Source organism: Neovison vison, chromosome 7, assembly GCF_020171115.1.
Source record: "Neovison vison isolate M4711 chromosome 7, ASM_NN_V1, whole genome shotgun sequence".
NCBI classification, from domain to species: domain Eukaryota; kingdom Metazoa; phylum Chordata; class Mammalia; order Carnivora; family Mustelidae; genus Neogale; species Neogale vison.
In genome coordinates, this window is record NC_058097.1 from 163,466,394 (window position 1) to 163,484,839 (window position 18,446).

Genomic DNA, 18,446 nt, shown 5'->3' on the forward strand with positions numbered 1-18,446 from the left:
AAGATAAATTTTTGGAAGGGGAGTTGTTGGGTTAAATTTTGAAAGTCTTTGATGTATGTGGCCCCACTGTGTTTCATCATGTGTGAATTTACTTACATTTACAATTTGTGAAAGTGACCTGGCATTTGTTTTCACATTGTTATGTTCTCCATTTTATCTTACTGATTTTATAAGAGGTCTTTATATATCAAGGCTATGAACCTTTTGTCTTTTATATATTTTGTGGTGTATTTTTTATACACAAATACTTAATTTTTATACAGTGAAATCTATAAATTGATTCACAGTTTTGGCTGTTGATGCAATATTTAAGAGATCCTTTCTTAATCATGACCCTAAATTTTCCCTGAGATATTTTGTGGCCTCACCTTTTATATCTTATTTTTAAATCTATCCAGAATTTATTATAGTATATGGTAGGAGGAAAGAATCCAAATCAACATGTTTCTACATACCACCTTTTGCCCAATCTCCACATATGAAATACTACTTCTATTGTATGCCAAATAATAATATGGAGGAATTTTCTATTCTTTTCCACTGATCTAGTTGTTTATTTTCTCCCACAGGACCATGCTGTTTTAATTAATACTGCTCCGTAGTATATCAGATGTCTGGCAATGTTAGTCTCTTACCATTTTTTTTTTCAAAGCTATTTATATGATTTTTTTTTTTTTCCGGTTTTCTTTCTTCCAAAAGTGAGGGCATGGGATAGAGGAGAACGTTTTTAGAAAGTGTGGCAGTAATATGCGTAACAAAGTGTGTGTGTTTTTAAGACAATCAGTCTCACAACTTTATAGCCACACTTGGTTCATTTCCATACTGAATTGGGTACTTCCGGTGCTTAGAGTCAAGCATGCCCAATCTATCACTAGACCTATTATGTCCTCTTGGCCAAGAACCTTGGTGGGAGGTTCTGTTCATTCTTTCTATATGAAAAGGCAATAGAGGGCAGTGGCTGAGAGCACAGGATGTAACTGTGTGATCTTGGGAAGGTATTTAGCCTCTCTGAGCCTCCACGTCCACATTCGTAGAGGAGTGACAATACCCTAACCCATAACATACAAGCTGCATACGGAAGGCTCTTAGAAGACAGCTGCTGGCACAGAAGAAATATTCCATGAACACTAACTAGTACCTTCATGTCCCCATCCATGGTCTTGTCCTTCCAGGGGCCTGCTAATATGTCTGAACTTGGAAGAGGGACATTGAAAGGAAGATATGAAATTAGGAAACACGAGTTAAATAAAATAAAATTTCACAAGGCTTTGCTAATGTTTATAGGGATGAGTAATTGTCATTAAGTTGTTATTCCTCATGGTGTCCAGGGTACTAGTAAAGCAAGCTGTGGCCTGGCCATGGCGGGGGGTGGGGGTGTCATGTGGTGTCAAAAGATGGCTACCACAAAAGGTCTCTGAACCAGCCAGGTGGTCTGACCCCACTGCAGATTCTACTTAAGGCCCTTGTCTTGACCTCTGTTGATCCTTTCAGCTCAGAGCTCACACTTGACTTCTTCTGCTCTCCCTCCTACTCCTGCTCAGAGGAGATCTCCTCCCCTGCCAGCTCAGAATCTGAGCATGGGGATGACCCTGAGCTATGGAGTCAGACTGCCTTGGATTCATACACCAGCTCAGCTACAAATCCCTATAGTATTAGAACTGGAGTTTTCCTCAGCAGAAAAAATGGGGATGTTAGGCCTTCCCTGCCAGGTTACCATGGGGACTAGGTGAGAATAATACACATAAGAGTATTTTATAGAGTGTCAGGCACAGAGTAGGTGCTCAATAAACGTTACTGCATCAATAAAAAATGTTGGATTCTAAGTAATAGAAAACCCAATTCAAACTGGCTTAAACAATAAAGGACAATTATTGGCTTATATAACTGGAAACTGAAGAACAAGCTGGGCTTCAGGAACAGTTTGATTCAGTAGCTTGACTATGCCACAAAGAATTTGTTCATTTGTTCATTATTTCCTCTCCCTTCACCCTGCCCTTCCCAGAATCAGATTCAATTTAAGGCTGTCTCATGGTCCCCAAAATGGCTGCAAGTATCTGGAGAGATACTTAGATCTCTGGAGAGTTCTAAGACCTCTCATGGTCCCCAAAATGGCTGCAAGTATATGGAGAGAAAAAAAAAAAAAAAAACAAACACAGGGCCACTGCCTGAAATTTTTCCAGGTACCTCAGATAGAGCTCCTCTAAGAACCCCCAGCAAACTTTTCTTGTCATATCTTAGGCCGGAAGATGGGATTGTGCACAAGGGCCTTGGTCTGGCCCATAGGCCCTTGGTATATAGTCATCTCTTTGCTGTTGCTGGAATTGTGCAGAGGCAGGAGGATGGAAATGGACCAAACATCAGAGGAATTACCAAAGGAAGCAGCAAGATATACTGGGGGAACCACTGCAAGGCTACGTCTCATGTTCCTGGTCTCCAGAAGAGGACAGATGAGCAGGTGGGCAAGGCTCCACTGAAACTTGAGATGCAGAAATGGAAATAATAATAATAATAATAATACATGGAGTTTTTCTTTAAAGTTAATATTTAAAAATTGCCTTTTGAAACTACAAACATATTCTTGCTCCACACCACTGAAGAACATGTGCTGAAAGCACAGTATCAAGTCAGACACACAACTGGTGTTTTCCTTTTGACCCTGTCATTCCCTGGGACCCTTCTCTGTAGGCAGCTCCCTTACTCTTCGCCTCTTTCTGCTTCCCCTTCCTCCTTTGTTTACATTTTTATTGGCCTCAAGTACCTGGGAAGAAACCTGCATGGGAAGGAACAGTGGGCTCAAGGCCTGAGAGAGCCCTCATTCCTACTCAGCCAGTCGCTGCTGCTGACTGAGGCCTGGTCTCCAGAAGGGTTCCATGGTGGAGCCCAAGTGGGCCCTTCACGCCTCCAGGTTGCTAAGCAACAAACACTTCAAGTTTGGAAATCTCTATCCACACCGGATATATTATCCTGGCAAATTGGACTTTCAGATCTGGCAGCAATGGAAAGAGTAACTTTTTTTTTTTTTTTTAAATAGAGACAATTTAGATGATTTCAAAGACATCTGGTCTCTTTTTCCAGCAATGTATGACTCTTCTCTTTCACTAAGCACATCGGATCCAAACACTTCACATGTACAAAAGCACAAGGTCCCCGAAGAAAAAAGTGTTTCAGTGGCAAGAGTGGACTCACAAAAAGTGCTGCCAGTTGGAAAGGCCTGGAACACACTAGCACCGGGGCACTTGGGCTTCCTCCTTCCCTCTGTGTGAGGTTTCTTTCAACCTAGTTTCCTCTGAGAACTCTTTCTTCTCTTATTCTCTTGGTTGCTGACTCCCTTCCTGTCCTCTGTCTCGTCTTCTTTATTCCTTTTTCCCCCTTTCCTTCATTCCCACTGTTGTCTATGCAAACTTCCATCCAGCCTTCTCTTTTTCTCTCTATCCTCCCTTCTCCCAAGTCCAAACGACACCATAATGGTTTATGGTCAGGGACTCTCGGTCTTCTTGCCCCACCACCTCGGTGGGGCACAGAGTTGGCCATTCTTCTTTCCTTCTTAAATCACAGTTGGGGTAATCTCAGGGCAGACTCCCTCACCCTTAAGTTCTTTAAAAAGATTTTTTCAAGACAAACCCAAACATCAAATACCTTCTCCACCTGCTTGGTAATATCTAGAATTCCTCCAACAGAGAACATTACATTCCACAATTAAAGACCAAGTTTCAAACATAAATAATAAACAACTCACATCTGGGCAGCTCTTAACAGTTTTCCAAACAGATCCAGCTGTTTGCAACCAATTCCCTCATTTGACCCCCACATTAATCTGGAAATTGAAGCATGATTTTACTCTCATCTCCATTTGAAAATGAGGAAATTGAGGCTCAAATGTGTTAAGTATCTTTTTCCAAAAGTGGCTCTCCCCTAGGTCTGTCTGATGCTAATGCCCACATTCTTTATCACTCCACCTCACTTCTCTGAGAGAGAACTATAATAACCTGACATGAATGTGAATCTTCCCCTAATTTCTTCAGACCCAAGATGCCCCCCTTCATTTCTATCTCTCTGACATCTTCAGTTTATAGTTATTACTGGTGGAATCTGTCAGTGGGGTACGCTGCCACCAGATGGTGGAGGATACTCTGTTTAAGGGTAAGCTCCAGATTTTTACAATAATTATGAGAGTCAAGTGTTTCTCTGTATTTTATCCTTTTGTAATCAAAATTATAGTTCATAAAAAAACAGGTTAAGCATAGCAGTACCCACACCTATATACAGCATACAGAGAAGACACACATTTAGAGGAATAAATTTACAGGTTGATTACATGCCTATTAAAATGCTCATTACTAGCAAGTACACCTCTGTTTAATTCTGCTCCCAGCGTACTTCAAGCCTACCTCAACTTTCTGAGACGTTAGCCCTGGCACTCTCGGGTTACTGCCTTCCCATCCTGGCCATTCAGTTCCCCAAACACTAGCCGGAAAGGAGAAGTCAGAATTGTTCTCAAATCTGAGGTACCTCCGAATCACCAGGAGGGCTAGTTCAAGCACAGATGTCCAGGTCTCAATTCCTATTTCTGATTCGGTAGGAGTGAAGTGGGGGTCAAGAACTTGTATTTGTAACAAATTCCCAGGTGATCTTGACGCCATGGTTCTGGGGACTACATTTTGAAAACCATTGCACTGTGGCCAGCCACCCTGTCTGGCTCTCATAGGTTCCCCTTTTCCCTTCCTCTCACCAGCACCATAGAGGAAGGAGTTTGAGCCCCATGGTCTCCCAGCCACAGCCTAGGGTCCTACTGTGAGTGATTAACCAACAGCCTTAAATATTGTTCCTGGCACCAAATGAACATTGTGTCACCTTTTTTTCCATCCTTCTTTCCTCCCTCCCTCCCTTCCTTATTTAGAGAGAGATTGAGAGATTAAGAGAGTATGCCAGTGGGGGTAGGAGCAGAGGGAGAGAGAGAAAATCTTAAGCAGACTCCGTGCCCAGTACAGAGACCCACAACGGGACTCGATCCCATGGCCCTGAGATCATGACCTGAGCTGAAAACGAGTCAGATGATTAATCGACTGAGCCACCCAGGTGCCCCATGTCACTTTTGATACATATTTCTGCTGCTCACTGCCTTCTGATCAGATACTCTGTGATATCAATGCCTTTCAGGACTTAGTGTCTCGTTAATTATAATGATAGAAAATACTAGCATTTACAAAAGTTGCCTGCACCAAGGAGTTGCTTCCTTAACTTATCTAATCCCCACAATTCTATGAGAAAGACACCATCTTCATCACCCTTGTATAGATGGAAAGGCAGAGGAGCGATGTTACAAAACCAGTAAGTTACAGAGCCTGGACTGAACACCAGTTTCTCTCCAGAACACAAGTTCTCTCAGTCTTCATTGATACTGATTTCAAGTTTTTAATTTGGATACTAAAAGTTGGCTACTGGCTCCCTCAAGTCAGTTTCTTCTGGTTCCCACAGCTTCTAGTCCTAGCATTGCCCCATTGGTCTATATCTCAGCCCACCAGTCAGCCAGGATACCCCATGAGGTCCCCTGTTCTAAATCCACTGCCTCAGTCCACCATATCGGATGCAGGCAAAATGGTTATAAATGGAGACCCCAAGTCTCTTCCAGGGTCTTAGGCAACAAACATAAATTCAAATGTATTCCCCAGGTGGTACTTTCTAAGGCAGGGAAGTGGAATCAGACACCTTATAATGAGCTTCTACAAATGTTACGTTGGCGAGATGAAAGAGAATCATAAGATTTTCTCTCTTATTTATGGAAGAACTAAGCAAACATATTATGAAAGAAGAAAGTGAGGTGGGGGGACAGAGTGGGGAAGAAAAAAGGGGGGGAGGAAGGGAAGTACGGGGAGGCAAGGAAGAGGGGAAGGAAGGGAGGGAGGAAAGGGGAGGAAGGAAGGAGGGAGGGAAGAAGGTAGAGAGGAGGGAGGAAGGAAGAGGGGGAGGAGGGAGGGAAGAGGGACAGAAAACCAACCTAGGAGAAAACATATCAAAGGAACAAAAAGAAATCTTTTCAGTCCTTTCGGGCTATAGAACATCTTAATAAGAATATAAATTCAGGAACAGAAGGGCTGAAAGACAAGATAATGAGGTTGAAAACAAACAAAGGAGAGGGAGGATCTAAGGAAACAAATTGAGGACACATACTACATCATTATAGAACTAATGCAAAAATTAGAACAAGGAACAGGTATATTCTACTAAAAATAAATTAGATGGATGAGAGTTGGAGATAATCACATTAAATGCAGATTAAAACAAGTGTATTAGAAACAGGTACAGGGAAACCAATAGATTTTTTTAAAGCCCAATTAATAAAAAAATAAGTTCCCAAACCCAATGGTAAAAATTTTAAAATCATAAATAAATAATAATAATAAATAAGTAAATAAAATATCAATAAATATTTTATAACATTTATATATTATATATTTATGTGTAGCATATAAATATATATTCATATATGATTTTATAATAATATGATATTATAAATATTATAAATATCATTAATAAAATATAATAAAAATTTAAAAATTGAATATGTAAATTGAAAGATATACCATGTTCCAGGAATATTTAATACAAACAGCTCAAGATAAATCTATATGAGTTTAAAAAATGATGCTTCAAGCATTCAGTCAGGAAAAGCAAATCATCATGAAGGGTTAAAATCAATCTGGCCTCAGCTTTCTCCACAGGAACATTTAAGGCCAAAAGGCAGTGTTCACAGTAAGAGGGAGAAAACGCACCCCAACTGTTAGAGCCACACAAGAATGTTGTGAAATATAAAAAGCAACAGACTTTCTCAAAGCTGACAAATCAGTAGAACAGCACCTATAAGGCCTTCTTGAACAAAACTATGTGACAATGACATGCAGGCAATTAAGAAATAAAGGGGAAAAACAAAACAAAACTTAGGACCAGAAACACCATGGAAGAATGCTAGTGGTGGGCAGTAGGTCTAGTTACCATCCCTACTGGTGACAGCAATGTCTGCAGGGAGGCCCACCCTAACTGCCTTATTTACTAGAGAAAGAGAGCCTGCCCGCCCCACTCCCACATGCTGGACCTCCCTTCCTCTGCTTTACTTTTTGCTTTCTTTCTCGAGCATGTATCATTTTCTAATACATCATATATTTTTACTCTTTTGTGGTTTCTTACCTGCCCCTGCCCCACTTACCATAGAAGGTAGTAAGTCAGGGAAGCTGGGGTTGAACAGTTCCAAGAAATACAGGAACTACTGTAGTTATGGAGCAGAGCTAGAAGTCTGAACAATGTACAAATAATCATGTAACGAAATCCAAATTTTTAGGGGAGGAGACCTGAGGATGTGTGAGGGTGTTAATGTCTTACTTTTCATGGCCCCAACACAATTGCTTGTAACACTGAAACACGGAGGTCTCAAAAGGCATGATGACTGCCGTCTCTTGAAGCTTTCTATAATCACGTCCATCAACCTTAAAAGGGTATTTCATGAAATATTGTATTTCAAAAAATAAACAAACAAAAACAGCCAAGAAGCCTGTATTCAATAATCTGTAGTTTTACTCTGGCACATTTTCTTCCTTTAAATTCCAGGAAAGTTAAAGGAAATACTTCACAGTTTACAATAGTATTTTGAGTTATGATTCCATTTTTATTAAAGTGTTTTTTAGATATTTATTTTTCTATCTCAGTATGCAAATACAAAGACAACAGTGATGATGTTTATTTATTCTCAATATAGGTTATCTCTGAGTAGTATTATTTGGGTTATTTTATTACTTGCATGTCCAAACTTTATTATATGAATTATTTATAAGGAGCATGGACATTTCTTTTCAAATACAATTGAATGGTTTGCCTTTAAGAAAGAAAGAGAGGCGATCCTGGGTGGCTCAGTCAGTTGAGCCTCAGACTCTTGGTTTCAGCCTGGGCTGTGGTCTTGGGGTTGTGGTCTCAGGGTCATGGGATAGGGCCCCGCATCAAACTCTGCTCAGTGGGGAGTCGGCTTGTTTCTCTCGCCCTCTGCCCCTCCCTGCCCTGGGCAAGTGCTCTCTTTCTCTATCTGAAATAAATAAATAAATCTTAAAAATAAAAAAGAGAAAGAAAAGAGAAAAACTAGAAGCATATATGTCCTGGTGACAGACAGACATAGAGACATAGAGACAGACACAGAGACGTATCAGATACAGACTCAAGTACAGATGTTTAGCACTCATGGCAGAAATAACAAAACTTGAGCCTTAACCTTTAGTCAACTTGCCCTTCTTTCTGTCTACCAGAACTCCCTCGTGGACTTGCCAGATGGAAGGAAGGAAATTAAAGCTGACTGGAGAACCTACTAGGTGTTTTCCCATAAACTTTTGGTTAAGCTTGTGGAGTAGTAATAATCTCACTATTTTAGAGAAAATAATGAAAAACTTCAGATTTTGTAGAGTCGGAGGGATAATAATAATGGCAACATATGTGCACGGAGCTCACACCGGGGGTCAGACTCCATGCTGGGTGCATCCAGGAAAAAGCTGTTTTAACCCTCAAAACAGCCCAAGATGCCAGCGATTTTTACTCTTTTTTTGACATGTAGTTTAGCGAGAACTGTATGGCCAAATGTAACACCGCAAGAAAGAGGCAGTGTCAGAATTGGAACACAGGTCTGTCCACACTCACACCCATGTCATTTCCCCTGCACTGTGCTCCTTTTAGGCTGGAAGAGGAGTGGCCTGTGCTGGTCACCCGGATCCAGTGGAGAATCAGGCTCCTCCAGGGGCTCTGCTGCCAGCCAGTCCATGAATCCCCCTGTCCCCTCCTGGGTGTCCCTGCTGAGCTGAACAGGCAAAAGGCAACACTGATGAGTTCCTGAGATGGCCCCAGGGCCAGCCTCGGAGCGCAGGCCCCATCTCAGCAGGTAGTTCTTGGGCTGCTCTGACACAATAAACACTCAGGACAGAAATCTGACTTATGGTCAGCAGAAATGTAGACACCAGCTCCTTCAAAGAAGCATCAGGAGACCTGGATTCCAAGCCCACTTCTACCATTCCTTTGTGGTAAGACGCTGGGGCAGTCACTTGATGTCTCTGAGCCTCATCTGTCCCACCAATATAATGAAAGGGTTTTACTACTGGACAATTCCCCAAATCTCCAGTTCAATACTTCTGTAATTTATTCAGAGAATGAGATCCTCTCTTTAGAAGGGTCTGAGTGGTTCAGAGCAAGCTTCTCTTACAGAAAGGAAAATGGCGGCCAGGGAGCCAAGCCAGCAAGAAGCAGGAGGGCCTAGATTATCCCCAGATGGGAAAAGAGTGACTTGGAGGAAACAAGTCTTCGGGGCTGTAGGAAGGGATCTATGTTGTAGGCCTTCACTTTCTCCCCAGGTGGGTCTTGGCAGCTGGACCACAGGCCTTTATGAGATTATCTGCTAATCATGGCCTGGGCATGAGTACTTGAGAGGTGTCACATGCAGAATGAGATGCTTTTTTATGATGCAGTAAAAGAGAGGAAATCATCTTGGCTTCTTGCCTCGTCCTGCACTCAGTAAAGAAGTGGGCAAGTGGAGCCAGCCTCCCTTGAAAGCTCAGAATTTCCACCCAAGGGCTGCCATTTCATTAGTGCGTTGCAGGGAAGGGCTGCAGGGAAGGACTATGGTGTGGGTGGGGGAGGTGGGGGGGTGAAGTGATGGGGGAGGTGGGGGGGAGACCCCCACCCTCTCCCACTACCCCTCCCCCACCACCGCTGATGTTTAGGAGAGGCCAGGGATTGCTAAAACCCACAGACACTGAAAGTTTAGAAGAGCCAGGGTCACACGCACTGCATTAGTAACGTTATATACTCATAACCAGAAAGTAAATCACCGGCTCCACTTGGGACAGGAATTTCTCTCCAAACGCTATTATTGCAACAATCTATTATATTTTCTCTGAAAAGGAGACTGTGCCCAGAACCACTGTTCCACCCACTGACCACTCCCACTCACTGTCAGTGACGATTTTTACCCCAAGGATAAAACAAAAGATTCAACCACTGTTTACCAACTGCCAGCTGTGTGCCAGCAGCCGTGTCGAGCACGTAAGCATCGGAAGAGTTAAAACAACTGTGTCAACAGTGATCTGGTAACTTTCCGGGCGCTGACTAATTTATTCCTTATAACAGCGCAGATTCAATTCAACAAAAACTAAGTTGATATTGTCATCACTCCTCATTTTACAGATGAGAACATGGAGTCCCAGAGACGTTAAGTGACATGTCCAAGGTCACACAGCTAGTAAGTGGTGGAGCCAGGATGATTCTCCTGTGTGCACTTTTAATAGTCCCACATCTGTGTCTTAAAATTACCATTCATTTTAAGTATAGAAGAATCCTTTTGCCCTTTACTTCACCTTCTGCTAAGCTCCCTGCCTAGGGACTGGTGGTTTGGGTGGGAATGTGACTTCCATTGGTCCATCCCTTTGTAACAGGAAAGTGACCGGTGCCTTCATGGGTTAGGGCTGTTCAATCCCTCCTATGTCAGGCGAGGGCGCTATGACTCTCCATTCACACTGCTCAGTGAAGGTCTATCTGAGGAACCCAATTCTCCCCTCAGGCAGCTGACACCTAGACTAAAACGTGGATTAGGATTCTCATTCTGGTATCCGGTGCCCGTCAGCCAGGCTGCTGACACCACACCTTGACCCTGTGTCTATTTCTCAGAATCCAGAAAGGGGAGGAGGTGAAGAATTAACTCTGCAAAACACAAACAGCTCCCAGCTCCAGAGTTCCAAGGCCTGTCCCTGGGCAAATAGAGGAAGCCTGTCCTTCCAGCAGGTTCCCGTGTTCCTGCTGGGCCTCCAGGCCACTGCCTGGGCCCGGGGAGTTGCCAGCCATTCCCCCACATGAACCTCAGCCCACCACAGCTGCATTATCAGCAGGACTCGTTGCCCCATGTGGACTTTGGCTCTGGCTTCATTTTCCTACACACTGTAAGACTAGGAAAAACTAAACATTTAGCAGAATGTTGGTAAGGATTTGAGTATAATCGGAACAAAAAAACATGAAGGAAAAAGAGAAAAAACCTTCAGTTGAACACCAGCTCCTGAAGACTACCAGGCATGCCCTCCATGGGGAGCCCCTGCAGTACCCGTCCTTAGCCCCCCTTCCCTGTCTGCCACCATATTGCAGGGATCCCCTTACCAGGGAGCATCTCTGGCTCTGCGTTTCTATCCTGAAATGCACCTCGCAAAACTTTTTTAGACTTGATAAAGAAGGGAGAAAAATTCCTCACCTCCAGCTTCCGTACTGGCACTACTGTCCGTATTCAAGTCACCCTCTGGGATGCAGCCTTACCTGGGCACCTCAGCTTCCTCCCTGGACCTGCAAGAAAAGAAACACACAAACAGTCAAATAAAACAAACCACTTCCCCCCACACCAGCCGAATCCCAAGTTGGCACCAGGCCAGCAAACCATGCACAGAGAAGCATTCCCAGCACAAAATAGTTTATCTGCTCGTCTTCTCAACCTTGCCATTTGGAAACAGAAGCTGGGTGTCCCTTCATATGACCCAAAAGTCCATCAAAAGGTTTGTCCAAGACCAAGAGCATACGTTTTCTGCAAAAATGACTCTCCCCAGGAGCTGCAAGAAAGACGATGAGTAAGTATTACGAAAGGAGCGTGTTCTTGCTATACACGGTCCCAGGGTACCCAGAGAGGGGCTTGTGTGTTGTTTTCCTCATATTGTATGCGAGGAATCTGCAGCTCACAGAACATAAACACCCTGTCCCCAGTATCCACACCAATAACCATTCAAGCAGCTAACAGACGCAAAATCAGAATTCTTGCCACCAGACTCTGCTTAGAAGACATGAACCACACCCCCAGGCCTCCTGAGAACTAGGTGAGTCCTGCCCGACCCAGTGCCTTCATCAGTGAGAGAGGGTGAAGGATGGGGTGCCTCCAAGACTCTGAGGTGGGGGCCGGGTATCCATCCCATTCTCCTGAGACCAGCCCTTCTGGACCTGGAGTTCCATATTCCATGATTATTCATCTGTCTCAGGTGACTCCAGTCTGCCCCTTGGGGTCAAGGACCAAGACCCTGTGATCCCAGGTCGGTCACCTTCAAGCCATGGGTTACATCTTTGCCAGAGAAGATCCAATGCAGCTGCTGCTTAAGATTTCCAGTGTGCTAGTGCTTTTGAGCAAAAGTCAATCTGTTCCACGGGTGGGAGGTGATGGGGCACAGAGTTTGATTTTGGAGAAGAATCAAGAATTAAGAAGCATGAAGAGGTATTTTCATGCAGCATAGAAAAGATGGGAAATGTGGCACTTTTCCTTAGGCCCAGCAAGGTGCATTTGTTCCTTAATTAGTTTTGTCACCAAGGTCTCCCACCTACATCTGCCCTGGCCTCTATGCCCAACCTGCTCCCAGCCCACAATCCACCTCTTTCCTCCAACCTTGTTAAACTTCTCTTTCAAGGCTTCTTCTTCTTCCCCGACCCCCGCCACTTTTCTTCTCATTGCCTGCAATACTCTTCCTTCTCTTCAGCCAGTTAATTCTTATTTATCTTCCAAAGGCCACGTAGGTATAGGCATCACCTCCTCTGGGAAGCCTTCCCTGATCCATCCTGTCATCTGGTCTCCCTTGGCACTCAATGCACATGCCGGCTTTCACTGCAACACTCCTATGTTGCACTGCCATTCTATCTATATTGACCCAAGCAAAGAAATCTTAGGATGTGTCCTTAATAGCACAGGATCTATAACCTGACACGCCTAAGCCAAGTTGAGCCAGAGGGGGCACGTTTTCAAAATTTCATAGGCCCCGATATTTTAAGAACTTCTCCAATCTCTTTCCAGTTTTATTCCTCCCGTTACCATCATGGCCTAAGGGAGAGGGAAAGAGGTTTTATCATTTACACTGTATCCGCTTTTAATGTTCTCCATAGGTTGGTACCCTTTTCACCTGATGCCCTGCATTAAACATCCTGAATTACCTAAAATATATATAAACATATATATTCACCAACTGCAACAGCCCGGCACTGGCCAATTAGACTGATGCTGGCCTGCCAAGCGGTCCTGGTGCCTCTGGTATGCAGACTTCTTCTCTTTTCTTGCTGATTCGTGTGGAGGTGCAGGTCCAGGGGAAGGCAACAGTTTCAGGTAGGGGTGGATGGGGAGGGGTCTGGTCCACGTGACAGTGGCTATTCACAAACCAGTATGGAAATATTCCAATACTTTAAACTCAGTTCGCCAGAAATGACAGCCTTGTGGATGTTAATAGACCAGAAAGGGATTTAAATACACATCTGATCTCACCTTTATTTACTGAGGCTCTAGGCGATCCCAAGCTACAGCACCTATAGACCTTTAGGATTCATGGCATTTCCAACTGTTTTATATTTCTCCTTGAGGATATATGTCAGAGAAGATGGGGGGAGCAGATTTCCCTTCAACTTTGTTTGCCTGTTGAACTTTCTTCTGTTTCATATGAGGCTGGTCTGGCTGCAAGTCTGTGTAACCCGATCTGGTTTATATCCCTCAATGACATTCAGGGCTCAGGTTGAGAATTATGGCCGCAGCATGCTCTCTTTTCCTTGGAGAATGGACTTTCAAACCCAGAATAACTCTGATTATATTATTTCCACTTATGGTAATTGTGTGTTTCAAAAATATCCATTCTCTTCAGTTACTTTTTATTAAAGAATACATGTACACATTCTTATTGCAAAAACTATTGTAAAAGACTACAAAGATAAAGGGAAAATCCCCCTTAGTCACCAGTCCTGACTTCTAACTCTCCGTTTGTCCCCACGGTAACCACAAGCATCACTCTGGTCTGTGGCCTTCTACACTCTCATTAACTTCACACATACATGTGCATATAGAAAAATGATGGTTTTGCTCTGTTGCATGCTTTTGTTTTGTTTTTACCTGGCATGTTACTAACTATTCTGCAATTTGTTTTGTTTACTTAAAAATATGTTTTGAGGATCTTTTCATCTACCTCATTCTTGTTATCTCCTTGAATCCCACAGATTAGCTGTCTCATAATTTACTTAATCATCCTTACAGGTAGGCATGCCTGTGGTTTCATTTTTCATTACTACAGACACTATTTCCATGAGCATTCTTGAACATAAGGCTTTGTGCACCTGTATTTTTCTGCATTAGAGTCTTCGAAGTTCCCTTATTGGCTAAAGGGCTATGTGCACCTTCATAACCAATAATAATCTTCTCTTCCACCAATACTGCATAATAATACCTGTTTTCCCAAGCCCTTACCCAAACCAGATGTCATCAGTATTTAATCATCCTTAATATGAAGGATAAAGAATGACTTCTCTTTACCATTTGAATTTGCATTTTCCCTCATTATTGGTGAAGCTGAGCACCTTTTAAGTTTGTAGGTCATTTCTCTGTCAATGGACTGCCCATGTGTATCCAGTGGCAGGCAGGCTTCTAACTGGCCCCCAATGGTCCACATCCCTTAGTGTTCATGCCCTCATATAATCTCCTTCCCTTAATGACTTAGTGACTTGCTACTAATGAACAGAATTGGCAAACATGACAGTTTGTCACTTAGGTTACAGAGACTGTGACTTCCATCTTGTTAGCACTCTTTCTCTCCTTTTCTGGCTCTTACTCAGTCTGGTAAAACAAGCTGCCATGTATTTAGCTATCTTCTGGAGAGGCCCACATGGCTTCCAGCCAACAGCCTCATTAGCCATCACGTGAATGAGTTTGGAAATGGGTCCTTCCCTAGTCAAGCTAAAGATGACTCAGCCCCAGCCAACACCTTCACAGCAGCCTGGGAGAGACCTTGAGCGAGAAGCCCCCATGAAGCCATGCCTGCATTCCTGACCTACACAAGGGGTGAGACAATCAATGCTTAAGGCAATAAATTTGGGAGGTAATTTGTTAAGTAGCAAGAGATCACTAATACATATCCTTTGCCCATTTTCTATTTTTTTAATTGGTAAGCATTCTATACATTACAGTTGAAAAGTCTTTGTGTGTGGTGTATGTCATAATTATTTTCTACCAGTCTTTTGATTTGTGTCTTTTACTATACAGAATTTTAAACTTTTGATGTCTTCAAGTACCTCAGTCTTTCCTACTATGGCTTTTAAATTTCTTGTTTAAAAAGACCTTTGCTCCCTCGGAGTTGGAAACATATAATTATTTGTTTACCTCTTTCTCCCGAGCTCACCGTAAGTTCTGTGAGGACAGGAGCTCTGCGTCTTGCTCATCTCTGGATCCATGGGCCCTGAATACAGTGGCTTGCAGGGAGCTGGCATTCAGGAATGCCTGAAGGCATTCCAGGCAGACACCCTGTGCAGGTCTGCATTCCTTTCTCTTAGTAAATTCTCCCTGGTGTTTAATCTCCATTCCTGGGCTGAAGTTGTGTGCCTATCTCTGCTTGGTCTTTGCTAAGACAGAGAACAGACACCCTTCCCGCCCCATCTGCGGCTTTCTCCCATCATCTCCAACAATCGCGCGAGCTCATACACTCCTCAAAAACTACACAATCTTGGCACTAAATAATCCTGGTGTGCCAAAGATCTCCACCCTAAAAGAAAAAAAAAAGGAATAAAAATATCAGAAGATTTCACTTAAAATGCTGGTAACGATTCAATGCCAGGAAATGTAAAAATGCCAGCATGAATTAAAATTGTAGAAGACACAATGTGGGGAGAGGTTGTCCGTGTGGCAACACCGTCCGCAACGGCTACCCGAGACATTCACATGAAGTCAGGTGCCAGCTTCCCTGGTTGTGGCTCTTTCCACCAAGCTGGAGGATGGGGCTTCAAGAAGGAGCCCGGGCTCCCAGGGGAGGGGTGAGCATCACAGCCCACATTCTAGAACACACAGTGAGACACTCTTACTCTTGGGGAAGTTGGGGGATGAAGTGGCAGAGACCTAGCTTTTAATCCCCAGGCTGTCCTGGGGGAAAGAGGTTTTCTGAAACCTTGTAGTTGGGAACTTCACTCAGGCTGTTTGGACCCTGAGTCCATGCTCCCCTCAGGCAGGGGTTGGCGCTACGTAAGGAGTGTCTGAACCCAGCCCACTAGGTCTGGTACAGCAGGACAGGTACTGCTTTGAGAGGAAGGACAACCCCGTATCAGACCAGCAGGAGGGGTGAGGAATAGATGTTATAGTTAGGAGATGGGTAGTATCTGCTCAGCACTCTAACCAGCCTATGGGAAGCTTCATACAAGTTCAAAAAAGGCACTCTTTTAATGAGATCTCCTATCTGCCATCTGCCAGAAAAGTAAATAAATGCACAAGTCTACAATGAATAGGATATAAAGGGCACACCCTCGAGTTGTACAAGGCATACCCAGAACAACTGTGTAGTCAGCCTGTGAGCCACCCTTCTTCTCCTCTATCTAGCTGTGCAGTTGTTGTTCCTGGAACCAATGGAGCCAAAGATAGTCTAACTCTAAGACATCATTCATGGTACTTCTTGGACATCAAGTTCTTCTATGCTTACCTGGTTGCTACCTCTTATTTTCTATGAGATTCAGAAATCACCCATCAGAAAACACTTTAAGAAAACCAAGGCTTGCCTATGCCAGATCCCAGCCCCTTGCCGAAGCATGAGTGGAAAGTGGAATTCCCCGAGCCTGGAGTTGGCCATAGGCATCCCTGACCATGTTAGGCAAGGCCACACTACCACTGATCTCTGCAAAATGGAGAGGACTGCAAGTAGGTCCTCTTCCACGTGTCTGCACTTCCTGAAGTGTGCATACTGAAGGTCAAGAGAATAAAACAATGAAAAAGAAATGTCATGGTTTCAAACTACGTTACAGAGCTCCAGTCATCAAAACAGTATGGTGCCAGCCTAAAAACAGACATTATAAATCAATGGAACAGAATGGAGAGCCCAGAATTAAATCCACTAACCTACGACAAAGAAGACAAGTATACACAATGGGGAAAAGAAAGTCTCCTCCTCCTCCTCCTTCTTCTTCTACTTCTTCTTTTTAATAGGACAGCCTCTTCAATGAGTGCTACTAGGAAAACTGGACAGCCACATGCAAAAGAATGAAACTAGACTCACTTTCTTACACTGTATAAAAAATTAACTCAAAATTGATTGAAGTTTTCAACCTAAGACCTGAAACCATAAAATTCTTAGAAGAAAACATAAGTAGTAATCTCTCTGACATAGGTCCTGGTGATGATTCTGTTAATCTGACACCAAAAACAAAAGCAAAAGTAAACAAGAGGGACTACATCAAACGAGAAAGCCCCCTTTTACCTATGAATAAACTAAGACTCAGGCAAAGTAACATGTCCAAGTTCAGCCAACTGCTAAGAGGCTGGGCTAGAATCTGAACCCATATTTAACTCAGTCCTGAGTTATTTCACCCAGTCACACTGTCCCTCTTATGCTTGATCAGTATTTAAAAATGTTAGTTTAGAGGTGTCTGACTGGCTCAGTGGTTTGGGCCTCTGCCTTCAGCTCAGGTCGTGATCCCAGGGTCCTGGGATCGAGCCCTGCATCGGCTCCCTGCTTGGCAAGGAGCCTTCTTCCTCCTCTCTCTCTGCCTGCCTCTCTGCCTACTTGTGATCTGTCTGTCAAATAAATAAGTAAAATAAAAATGTTAGTTTAATATTGCAGTTTCTGTTGCTCCAAATACAGGGCTCTGGAAGGAGCTCTGGATTGGCAACCTTGGTATCTCATCATGGCTCTGGTTGACCCCTGGGCCAGTTGCTCCCCTTCAATGGTCTCAGTTCTCCAATCTTTAAAGCAAAGGGTGTGACTAGCTGACCAGGTAGGGCCCTTACAGGGCTCCGATTCTGTAAATGCTAGAGCTTCTGTCAGTCCAGACAGATAGACTGTCAACCCAGACTGTCAGCATTTACAGAAGAGGGGCAGATACTGTCAGCATGGAAATTTAGCACCTGCCAAATTTTTGGTGCCTCTGACTTAGTGCAGTGGAGCTTCAGGAAAGCAAACTGGAGGACAAAGCGTGTGGACTGTAATATCTATTCAAGGGTCCTTTATTAGCAGAACCATTAGTGAGGTGGGGGGAGATCTACACATTTCTGAAATATCTGTTTTCTTCTTGCAAGACAGGGAACAGAATTCAAGCTTTCAAATTGTTTATAAAGTAATCAGCATTAATTTGTTCTGTTCAGGTTTTAATTATACACTGTAGGCCATTCTGACAGGACACCACCACCACAGAGCCTGTCAGGAGATAATTTCCCACCAGGATGACCACGCACCTCATGAATTATACATGAAACTTTGTTTCCCTGTGACTGTTGCTAAAAGATGCTGTCAGCCTCCTGAAATCTCAAAAGATCTGCAATTGTTTTTCGATAAGTCTAATTAGCAGGAAGTAGGTGGGGAGGTGTTAAGAATGACTTCCCAGGGATGTAAGATGCTGGGAGATGCTGAAAGGGTCCCTCCTCAGCCAGTGACCCCAGTAGTTTTGGCACAGAGTCAGCCTCAGTGGGT